The sequence below is a fragment of the Coregonus clupeaformis genome, chromosome 13, assembly GCF_020615455.1.
Source record: "Coregonus clupeaformis isolate EN_2021a chromosome 13, ASM2061545v1, whole genome shotgun sequence".
Taxonomy (NCBI): domain Eukaryota; kingdom Metazoa; phylum Chordata; class Actinopteri; order Salmoniformes; family Salmonidae; genus Coregonus; species Coregonus clupeaformis.
This window is the reverse complement of record NC_059204.1, coordinates 42,173,615-42,185,641: the sequence shown is the minus strand read 5'-3', so window position 1 is coordinate 42,185,641 and position 12,027 is coordinate 42,173,615. Positions and strand designations below refer to the sequence as shown.

At 45.0% G+C, this 12,027-nt stretch overlaps 1 protein-coding gene across 1 annotated transcript in view; it reads right to left on the bottom strand.

The window, feature by feature from the left end:
• The window catches only part of LOC121579506 (leucine-rich repeat transmembrane protein FLRT1-like), a 35,997-nt gene extending 25,325 nt beyond the window's left edge, over positions 1 to 10,672 (bottom strand). The window contains exon 1 of the mRNA XM_041894127.2: positions 10,052 to 10,672. The gene's annotated coding sequence lies outside the window, so the exon portion shown is untranslated. The remainder of the gene's footprint in view (positions 1 to 10,051) is intronic.
• Between the last annotated feature and the right edge of the window lie 1,355 nt (positions 10,673 to 12,027).

The following is a 12,027-nucleotide window of genomic DNA, read 5'->3' as shown; positions in this document are numbered from 1 at the left end:
GGCTGGCTGACGGATCTGGTTGCTCGTGGCTGGCTGACGGATCTGGCTGCTCATGGCTGGCTGGACGGATCTGGCTGCTCATGGCTGGCTGACGGATCTGGCTGCTCATGGCTGGCTGACGGATCTGGCCACTCATGGCTGGCGGAAGGCTCTGGCTGATCCCGTCTGGCGGAAGGCTCTGGCTGCTCCTGTCTGGCGGAAGGCTCTGGCTGATCCGATCTGACGGAAGGCTCTGGCTGCTCCTGTCTGGCGGAAGGCTCTGGCTGATCCTGTCTGGCGGAAGGCTCTGGCTGATCCTGTCTGGCGGAAGGCTCTGGCTGCTCCTGTCTGGCGGAAGGCTCTGGCTGCTCCTGTCTGGCGGAAGGCTCTGGCTGCTCCTGTCTGGCGGAAGGCTCTGGCTGATCCTGTCTGGCGGAAGGCTCTGGCTGATCCTGTCTGGCGGAAGGCTCTGGCTGATCCTGTCTGGCGGAAGGCTCTGGCTGATCCCGTCTGGCGGAAGGCTCTGGCTGCTCCTGTCTGGCGGAAGGCTCTGGCTGATCCGATCTGACGGAAGGCTCTGGCTGCTCCTGTCTGGCGGAAGGCTCTGGCTGATCCTGTCTGGCGGAAGGCTCTGGCTGATCCTGTCTGGCGGAAGGCTCTGGCTGATCCTGTCTGGCGGAGAGCTCTAGCGGCCCGGTCTGGCGGACGGCTCTGAAGGCTCATGGCAGACGGGGCGGCTTTGTAGGCTCAGTACAGACGGGCAGTTCAGGACGGCGTTGGGCAGACGGACAGTTCAGACGGCGTTGGGCAGACGGGCAGTTCAGACGGCGTTGGGCAGACGGGCAGTTCAGGCGCCGTTGGGCAGACGGGCAGTTCAGGCGCCGTTGGGCAGACGGGCAGTTCAGACGGCGTTGGGCAGACGGGCAGTTCAGACGGCGTTGGGCAGACGGGCAGTTCAGGCCGGCTGGCGACGCACATCGTGGACCTGGTGCGTGGGTAGGAACAGGCCGGACCGCACGGGAACACCCACCACTGGCCTTAACTGGGGATCAAGAACGGACCGGACCAGACTGGGAACACACTTCAGTCTCTCATGCCGTGCCACAACAACTTCCCTCCTCTACTCGCCAATGGCTCCCGTAATCCGATAGCCTTCTCTCCTTTTTCTCCCTGTGGCAGCCTCCTGCTGCCCAGGCGCCTAAGCCATGTGCCCCCCAAAAAAATTTGGGGAGTAACCACGGGCTTCCAGCCTCGACTCCGCGCTTCCTCTTCATACCACCTCCTCTCGGCTGCAGCTGCCTCCAGCTCTTCACGAGGGCGGTGATATTCCTCCTCATACCACCTCCTCTCGGCTGCAGCTGCCTCCAGCTCTTCACGAGGGCGGTGATGTTCCTCCGGTTGTGCCCAAGGACCCTTTCCAGCCCGAATCTCCTCCCATGTCCAAAAATCCTTAGGAGGCGTCCATAAATCCTGCGTAGGTAGGTCTTGTTGCCGCTTGTTACGCCGCTTGGTCCTCTTGAGGTGGGTTATTCTGTCACGATCGTCTGAAGGAGGAGACCAATGCGCAGCGTTGCGAGTGAACATGATGACTTTATTAACTTAAAGCAACCACGAAGAAAACAACAAATGACGATCCGTGAAGTTCTATACTGAATACTACTAACAGCAACAAAGAAACAATAACCCACCACACAAAGGAGAAAACACACAGAATATATATGGCTCCCAATCAGAGATAACGAGCCGACAGCTGACACTCGTTACCTCCGATTGGGAGTCATCGACCAATCACCACATGACACAAACAAAATGAAACTCACCCATCCCCAACACCACCAAATGAAATACACCCAAACACATGAAAATGAACAACCCTGGCTCAATATAAACGTCCATAGAGCCAGAGTGTCACACCTAGAGGTTGTGGGCAACAGGTTTGCTGATGTCAACGTTGTGAACAGAGTGCCCCATGGTGGCAGTGGGGTTATGGTATCGGCAGGCATAAGCTACGGACAACTAACACAATTGCATTTTATCAATGGCAATTTGAATGCACAGAGATACCGTGACGAGATCCTGAGGCCCATTGTCGTGTCATTCATCCGCCGCTATCAACTCATGTTTCAGCATGATAATGCACAGCCCCATGTCACAGTGATCTGTACACAATTCCTGGAAGCTGAAAATGGCCCAGTTCTTCTATGGCCTGCATACTCACCAGAAATGCCACCCATTGAGTTTGTTTGGTATGCTCTAGATCTACGTGTATGACAGCGTGCTCCAGTTCCCTCCAATATACAGGAACTTCACACAGCCATTGAAGAGGAGTGGGACAACATTCTACAGGACACAATCAACAGCCTGATCAACTCTATGCGAAGAAGATGTGTCGAGATGCATGAGGCAAATGGTTTTCACACCAGATACTGACTGGTTTTCTGATCAACGCCCCTACTTTTCTTTTAAGGTACAGTACCAGTCAAAAGTTTGGACACACCTATTCATTGAGGAGTTTTTCTTTATTTTTACTATTTTAACATTGTAGAATAATAGTGAATACATCAAAACTATGAAATATACACATATGGAATCATGTAGTAACCAAAAAAGTGTTCAACAAATCAAAATATATTTTATATTTGAGATTCTTCAAATAGCCACCCTTTGCCTTGATGACAGCTTTGCACACTCTTGGCATTCTCTCAACCAGCTTCACCTGGAATGCTTTTCCAACAGTCTTGAATGAGTTCCCACATACGCTGAGCACTTGTTGGCTGCTTTTCCTTCACTCTGTCGTCCGACTCATCCCAAACCATCTCATTTGGGATGAGGTCAGGGGATTGTGGAGGCCAGGTCATCTGATGCAGCACTCCATCACTCTCCTTCTTGGTAAAATAGCTCTTACACAGCCTGGAGGTGTGTCGGGTCATTGTCCTGTTGAAGAGCAAATGATAGTCCCACTAAGCCCAGACCAGATGGGATGGCGTATCTCTGCAGAATGCTGTGGTAGCCATGCTGGTTAAGTGTGCCTTGAATTCTAAATAAATCACAGACAGTGTCACCAGCAAAGCACCCCCACACCATAACACCTCCTCCTCCATGCTTTACGGTGGGAAATACACATGCAGAGATCATCCGTTCACCCACACAGTGTCTCACAAAGACATGGCTGTTGGAACCAAAAATCTCAAATTTGGACTCCAGACAAAAGGACACATTTCCACCGGTCTAATGTCCATTGCTCGTGTTTCTTGGCCCAAGCAGGTCTCTTCTTCTTATTGGTCTTTTAGTAGTGGTTTCTTTGCAGCAATTAGACCATGAAGGCCTGATTCACACAGTCCCCTCTGAACCGTTGATGTTGAGTCTGTTACTTGAAATCTGTGAAGCATTTATTTGGGCTGCAATTTCTGAGGCTGGGAACTCTAATGAATTTATCCTCTGCAGCAGAGGTAACTCCTCTGCTTAGCGGTCCTCATGTGAGCCAGTTTCATGGACTGCACTTGAAGAAACTTTCAAAGTTCTTGAAATGTTCAGTATTGACTGACCTTCATGTCTTAAAGTAATGATGGACTGTTGTTTCTCTTTGCTTATTTGAGCTGTTCTTGCCATAATATGGACTTGGTCTTTTACCAAATAGGGCTGTCTTCTGTATACCACCCCTACCTTGTCACAACGCAACTGATTGGCTCAAACGCATTAGGAAGGAAATAAATTCCACAAATTAACTTTTAAGAAGGCACGCCTGTTAATTGAAATGCATTCCAGGTGACTACCTCATGAAGCTGGTTGAGAGAATGCCAAGAGTGTGCAAAGCTGTCATCATGGCAAAGGGTGGCTATTTGAAGAATCTCAAATATAAAATATATTTTGATTTGTTTAACACTTTTTTGGTTACTACATGATTCCATATGTGTTATTTCATAGTTTTGATGTCTTCACTATTATTCTACAATGTAAAAAATTGTAAAAATAAAGAAAAACCCTTGAATAAGTAGGTGTGTCCAAACCTTTGACTGGTAGTTTATCTGTGACCAACAGATGCATATCTGTATTCCCATTCATGTGAAATCCATAGATTAGGGCCAAATTAATTTATTTCAATTTACTGATTTCCTTATATGAACTGTAACTCAGTGAAATATTTGAAATTGTTGCATGTTGTGTTTACATTTTTGTTCATTGTGCTTTTCTTCTTCTTGGTTTTTGTGTGAGTTTTTTAGTAAAGGTCTGGTTCTGAATGTATTATGCTGCTGTGTTATATGAAGAAATGTCTTCCTCTTACTTTTTGTGTTCACTCGGGAGCATCTAAAATAGTATGCCATTATACAGTATTTCTTCTTATTTGTATGCAAGTCTCAAAACACTTGAGGGTTTCAGAGTCAAAATGCTTTAAGTGCTGAATTTCCATTTCAGGCCAACATGCACGGCTGATATGCATTTAGGCTAATTATGGAAATATATTCTCACCTCCGCAGCAGTAGTGATGGTTTGGTCATTGTCATGCACAGAAAACAAAACCCCACTCATTTTCATTGCCAACACTATTTCCCGAAATTCTTCTTAAAACCAGCGCAGAGGTTTGAAGAATTGTGACTGTAAGTGTGACACGCCAATTAAAAATAAACAACCAACAGCAGGTTCTTTTTTTAATCCTACCCTTAATCAAATGTTATTGTGCATTCTTCAAAAGTCTCATCTGACTTTCCTGGACCAATTAAGTAGGATGGCTGTGAAATAACCTAAAAGGAGCTTTGCTGTTCGACTTAAAGGACCCGAGATACTACATGATGTGCAGAATGGCCTGTAGCATGCTAAAGTGATCTGAGCATGTGTTCCCTGTGTAAATTGTTGAATTAAATTGTAACGATCCCTGCAGTCTGAGTCGGTTTCTGTCTGGGTATTAGTTTTTCTGCTCGGGATCTCCAGTTTCCCGAGGGTTCTGGAACGCTCCCTGCCTGGTTGCCGGGCAACGTTGCTAGGCGGGAGCTCTCTTGATTTCCGCACCTGCATCCCATCAGCAATCTGCACACCTGGTCCTGATCATCACCCTTCTTAGGCTCTGTCCTAACATCCATTCCCTGCCGGATCGTTAGCCATGAACAGTATGTTTGTCTGTGTATCAGCCTTGGAACTTCTAGCGTTAGTTTTGTTGTTTTGCACCTTTTTGACTTGCTGTATACTTACCTCCGTTTTGTTCTATCTGCAGTCACTCACCCGGAACCTTCACCCAACCTCTGCCTGATGGTCGGCGGCTAACGAGCCATTACTGGACCTACCACTGCACCCTCAACAACCCATCCACGCCACCCGCTCTGTTCCCTGGATTATTCAGCCTCACTCGTGGATCTATTAAATAAACACTCACCTTTGTTTCAATTTACCTTGTCCTGGTCTGCTTCTGGGTTCTGGCTTAGTAAACCGTGACATAAATGGGGTCAATGCTCTAAAGGACTAGACCAGGAGAGCAATGTACTCTCTAATGTCAGGGCTTTAGAGGAGGGAGACGCTCGGCTCAGCTAGTGTGGTCTTAATATACTGAGTGCATTTTATCAACAATTAGAGTACACTGAATCCTGTTACTATAATCCAGTTTCTCAATATGGTGCAGCGTATTTACTGTGGACTTTACATAATATGTATATGTATGCTCCATTGAGTGTGTACAGTATGAGTGTGAGAAAAAAGGAGAGTGAGTGAAAGAGAGAGAGAGAGCTGTGTATGAATTAGTCATGTTCTATGTGTATGTCTCTGTGTGTTGGCAAATGTCTGCACTTGTGCTGGCATGTCCACTGTGCCCTACTGGCTGCCAGCTGTCACTGAGTGAGAGAGGAGGATGGAGGAGAAGAGAGGGATCGAGGGAGGGGTGTCAATGTGGGGACACAAACCTAAGGCTCTCGTTCTCTCTTGCCTCTTATCTTTCCCCTTCCTGATGACATAGGCAACATGGCTGCTCAGAGGCAGATACACCGGAGCCTGTCATTTCCAATGGGAGTAAATTAATCATAGTGGGCAGAACAAGCAAGGAGGTGGGCAGAGCCAAGCACGAACTAGTGAGATCCTATTGGTGCATTCTAACATTTATTTGAATATTTCCGTTAGGGAACGCCTACTCTGTGAAGTGCGCGTGTGCAATAACTCAATTCGCCCTTGCACTCCTAAACAATGCAATTTTTTTGAAACTTTGGCAAAGGCTAACGTCTACAAAACCCAGTCCACTCTGTTTGTTACAGATTATAGTTTTGGAAACAGAAAACTTTATTGAGATCAAATGTTTCATCATTGAAAAGTTTTGCAGAATGTCGGCCAAAATCCATCTCGCACCATCTTCTCCCACTGCCAGTCACTGGGCTTCCTCTCATCACCATACAGTACTTGGTAGTGAGTGAAAACGCCAACCAGATGCTTCAGGTTGGAGGGGGGGGGGGGCAAAGAATGGTTTGACAGAAAGTTGCAACTGCCAATAATTGCTATTGCTAACAATACTGAACATTGAGTAGTAATGTAATTAGTATATCATAGTACTGGTAAATGCATATGCTGATTATACTGTAGGCTACGTTCATGTTTGCAGAGTGCCTCAGTGACATTTAAAGATAATAATAATAATAATATGCCATCATTACGCACACATTTTCATCACTGTGTTTGCAGAGGAAGTACGTGTTCAACCTCTCCATTAATGTGCCATGCCTTATTCAAATGACTTCACAGAGTAATAAGGATAAACTGTCCAAGAATAAATGGGGCTCCATTCTCTGTATAATCAGAAAAGCCCAGGATTCTTTAAAACATTTTTTTGCCTCAAATGACACCAGGAAAACTCAGCCATAATAACACAGTTAAAATGGGAGGAATTTACACTGAACAAAAATATTAACTCAACATGCAACAATTTCAAAGATTTTACTGAGGTAAAGTTCATATAAGGAAATCAGTCAATTGAAATACATTTATTAGGCCCTAATCTATGGATTTCACATGACTGGGAATACAGATATGCATCTGTTGGTCAAGGTATGGGCATGGATTAGAAAACCAGTCAGTATCTGGTGTGACCATTTGCCTGATACAGCGCGACCCATCTCCTTCGCATAGTTGATCAGGCTGTTGATTATGGCCTTTGGAATGTTGTCCCACTCCTCTTCAATGGCTGTGCGAAGTTGCTGGATATTATAATATAATAAGCCATTTAGCATACGCTTTTATCCAAAGCGACTTACAGTCATGTGCGCATACATTTTTACGTATGGGTGGTCCCGGGGATCGAACCCACTACCCTGACGTTACAAGCACCATGCTCTACCAATTGAGCTACAGAGGACGGGAACTGGAACTGGAACGGGAACTGGAACACGCTGTCGTACACGTCGATCCAGAGTATCCCAAATATGCTCAATGGGTGACATGTCTGGTGAGTATGCAGGCCATGGAAGAATTGGTACATTTTCAGCTTCCAGGAATTGCGTTCAGATCCTTGCGACATAGAGCCGTGCATTATCATGCTAAAACATGAGTTGATGGTGGCAGATGAATGACACGACAATGGGCCTCAGGATCTTGTCACGGTATCTCTGTGCATTCAAATTGCCATCAATAAAATCAAATTGTGTTAGTTGTCCGTAGCCTATGCCTGCCCATACCATAACCCCACCGCCACCATGAGGTACTCTGTTCACAACGTTGACATCAGCAAACCGCTCGCACACACGACACTATACACGCTGTCTGCCATCTCCCAGGTACAGTTGAAACCAGGATTCATCTGTGAAGAGCACACTTCTCCAACGTGCCAGTAGCCATCGAAGGTGAGCATTTGCCCACTGAAGTCGGTTAGGACGCCGAACTGCAGTCAGGGCAAGACCATGGTGAGGATAATGAGCACACAGATGAGCTTTCCTGAGACGTTTCTGACCGTTTGTGCCAAAATTCTTCAGTTGTGCAAACCCAAAGTTTCATCAGCTGGTCTCAGATGATCCCGCAAGTGAAGAAGTCGGATGTGGAGGTCCTAGGCTGGCATGGTTACACGTGGTCTGGAGTTGTGAGGCCGGTTGGACGTACTGCCAAATTCTCTCAAACGACATTGGCTTATGGTAGAGAAATGAACATTCAATTCTCTGGCAACCGCTCTGGTGGACATTCCTGCAGTCAGCATGCCAATTGCACGCTCCCTCAAAACTTGAGACATCTGTGACATTGTGTTGTGTGACAAAACTGCACATTTTAGAGTGGCCTTTTATTGTCCCCAGCACAAGGTGAAAATTTGAGAGAAATAAGCTTTTTGTGCATATTTCTGGGATCTTTTATTTCAGCTCATGAAACATGGGACCAACACTGTTGCGTATATATATTTTTGTTCAGTGACATTCTGAGTCAGAGGGTTAAGCAAGGTATTTTTGCATGAAAAATCAAGACCCATTTCAAAATGATTCATTCATTCCTGCGTGCCTCCATCCCCATCCTAGTATACTCCATTTAGTGAAGGAAGGAAGAAAGGAGTGTGATTGATCACTCATAATGGTGCCTGCTGTTCTGCCCCTCAATTGATGAGGCGCTATACTCTGTCTTAAGTCATTGTCAATACCTGGGGAATTTTTCTCTGACTTTAAGACCATCCTCCAACAGCCATAAATGATGCATGTGCCCATATACAGAGGGAAAGATAGAGGTAAAGTGAGAGAGGAGAGACGAAAGGAGGTAGAGCAAATGAGAAAGAACGAAATGGAGAGGGTAGGCTGATGGGTCCAGTAGAGAGAGGGGGCGCAGGGGGGAACTCAGCCTCTAAAAGGCTAGATAAATCATTACACTGCAACTCTAATACATCTACAGGCATTTAGAGCTGCTCTGTTGTGATGGAAAACCTAAGAAGCGTAAAAATGTCAAGGAAAAGCAATCTCACAAAGAATGAGTTCCTCGTTGGGCTGTATCCCTGTTTTCTAAAGCTAAACCGGTGGACTCAGTGTCAGTCAATCTCCCCGATGTGTTGTGCCAAGTCGAGGAAATAGCACAAATGTCTGATTAAGGGGTGGGACTGACTGAGCAGATGAGATTTTGTTTGAGGCTGAAATATATAGAGACGGTAATCTTTAAACCGCAAGTGAGCCTAGGGAATCCATCGGATAGGCCTAGTCGCCAAGAGCTTATTGGTATTTGTCATAATTTATACATTTATATTTTTGTTAGTTGGTTCAGTCAAGCAATTGTAATGTAAGTCGCTCTGGATAAGAGTGTCTGCTAAATGACGTAATTGTAATAGGTTTATTTTGTGTTTTGCTGGCCAGAACATGTGTAAGTGGGATATTCTAAAGGTGCTATGTGGGTAGACCTACTTTATTGAGCCTTTCAACCTTTACTGGCACCCTAGTATAGCCTACCCAAAGGGCCTGATATCACACCTGTCATAGAGGGGAGCGTGCCAGAAAGGATACAGCAGTATCACTGAAAATTAGTGCCACAACCAAATGAATTATATCCATAGGCTACAGCACCCTGGTTGACTGTCTTCTCTGCTAATGTGCCGCATTAATAGCGACACGCACACTGGCACACGCGCGCAAACACAAACACACAAGCACACACACAAGCAGAATTTGTCACCCACAGGTAACCTACACGGGAAGTAACCGCTCTCCCAACCTGTTAGCGCTGCAATTAGCGCCTGAATTGGCTAAATGCACGAAATGTAGCCTAATTCCAACGTTCTGTAGGCAATTCAAGTGTGCATTAATTTTCTATTGAAAGTGCATCCATCAATTGATCCTCTGGTAGGCTAAAATTATTTAGTATGCTATTCATATGAAAGAATCGCTTGATTTTGGGGGGAAAATGCAAAACCGAGAAGCTAACCACATTTACAGCCTTATCGATTTTTTTAACCTTCCACATCAATTTTTGTGGATGTTTACCTTCCAAACAAGTTTTGTGCATTTAGTAGGCCTACTTTAGACAACACTGTAGTTTTGACTTGTTAGACTATCTGCACGCAAGCCTCACCCAAACTGATCCACAATTAAATAAGTGCCAAGCTAGGCTACTGACAATCCTCCCCTGGCAAAACGATCAACATTCACCTTACCTCCTCTATAGCAGTCGTCCTTTTCTCCGCTTTCTTTCTTCCGAGCCTGATAAAAGGCGCCTCTTAGAGCATTGTTCGGGCAATTTGCAGGTTCCTCCCGATGCCTTCCAGAAGCAGACGAAAAGACAATATCGCCCTTGCTGAATTGTAGTTCCAAATTAAGTCGCCAGCGCAATTTGAATGCGTGGATCAGTCACTCACTCAGCATCATTTTAATAATGTGCTGCCAAGGCTATCTCCCTCTCTCTCAGCAGCCTACATCCCCTTTTCAATATCCTCCCGCTGCGAAATAGCTAGCCAACGTAAATGTGCAATTAACACGAAATAAATTAAATATGCAGACTGCTGGACCGCTGACGAACTTGTGCGTTAGGTTATAATAATTTGTGAATCCTCCTTTTCCATCTTTACTGTCTGTTATTTTCTTCTATGTTCTCAGCATTCGCTATTTTTCGAAGGAATAAATTGCACTGAAACGTCATTTATTCCCCCAAATTGCTCGCTGGTAAACGTTTCGGGGATGTTGGGGATAGAGAGAGAATGGGGTGGAAGTGGTGCTGAAGGAAAGCAAGTACGGCTCTGCTGTCGCGAGGAGAGGGGACTCAAACGAGAGAGGTGACTTCTCTCTGCATGCCTTTGAGGGAGAGTGAAGAGTGCTTTTGACAAAGCCCATTTTCTGTGTCTGAAAACAGATGTGACCGCTCTCTATCGCACACACACACACACGAAAAGACATGCAAAATGTTGTGAATCATAGCCATATCTCTAGTTTTTTTTTCTCACATAGACGCAGATGAATAAAGCGCAGGTAGCACAAACCTCTGGCCCACACGCGTTTGTACTTGAGTAAAGTTCGCATCTGCTATTTTCAGAAGGAAAGTACAAAAAATATAAAATAAAAAGCTGAAAACATGCACACCATAATATATTGTTAATTCTAACCACAACAATGCCTTATTTTTCTTTGATAATAAAGTACAAACTTCACATTGTAAGCTAGCTTTCACATATCTAGTCATGTCAGATCAATGATTAGCCTACAACAAGAGAGGAAGGAAGAAAGGGAAGGTGCAGTTTGAGAGCATTGGAACAGGACAGGTCCCTTGTGGATGATGAATGTGGATGATAGATTCACCACCATGGCGGTCAGTCAGAGCTTGAACAGGGTGTTTTCGAGGTTAATAGAGAGGTTGGACATATTTTGCGGTCCCCTGATTGGGGTGGACCTCAGAACACCGAAGACTCTGTTTGGCTCACCAGGTGGGCTGAGCTTTGTAGTAAAGTGTGTGTTGGGAACCCCACAGGTGGCAGCATGCTCACACAGCAATTGTATTGAATTTGTTACAGTTGAGTCAATGCTTCAATACCTGATACATTACCAGCGGTAGATGTGGGCAAAACATTTTATTCACACAGTCTCACTTCTATCAGAATCCTATTGGAATAATATGGACTACTTTTTTCCCATTGGTAATCAAAGTAATCCTATAGGATTTTGTGACACCTCTATCAGAATCCTATTGGACTACTGTTTTTCCTATTGTATATCAAAAGTCATCCAAATCTTGTAGGATTTTGTCAACCAAATCAGAATCCTATTAGAACTTAATGGAACCAAGTAAATTAAATAGTTTGTTGTCATACATTTCAGTACAATACAACAACATTAATAACGACATTTTCGTTGATCGGAAAAACAACAGTTCTATATTCGTTTCTGTTTTATTCACCTTTAAGATAGCCTGTCACCTTTAAGAGTGACTGATGATGTCACAGATAGCGCAGGCTTGCAGTGTTAATTAACTACCAAGTTCAGCTCGCCGCCTGTGGCTGTGCAGAGAATCTCCAGTTTTCTAACATTATTGTTCTAACCGTTTTATCCTTCACTGTGCATGAACGCATGAACTGTGAGTAACATTACAGTATGTGTTTCCTGATGAAGTTTTAGTCATATTTTGTCATTGTGTGCATTTTAT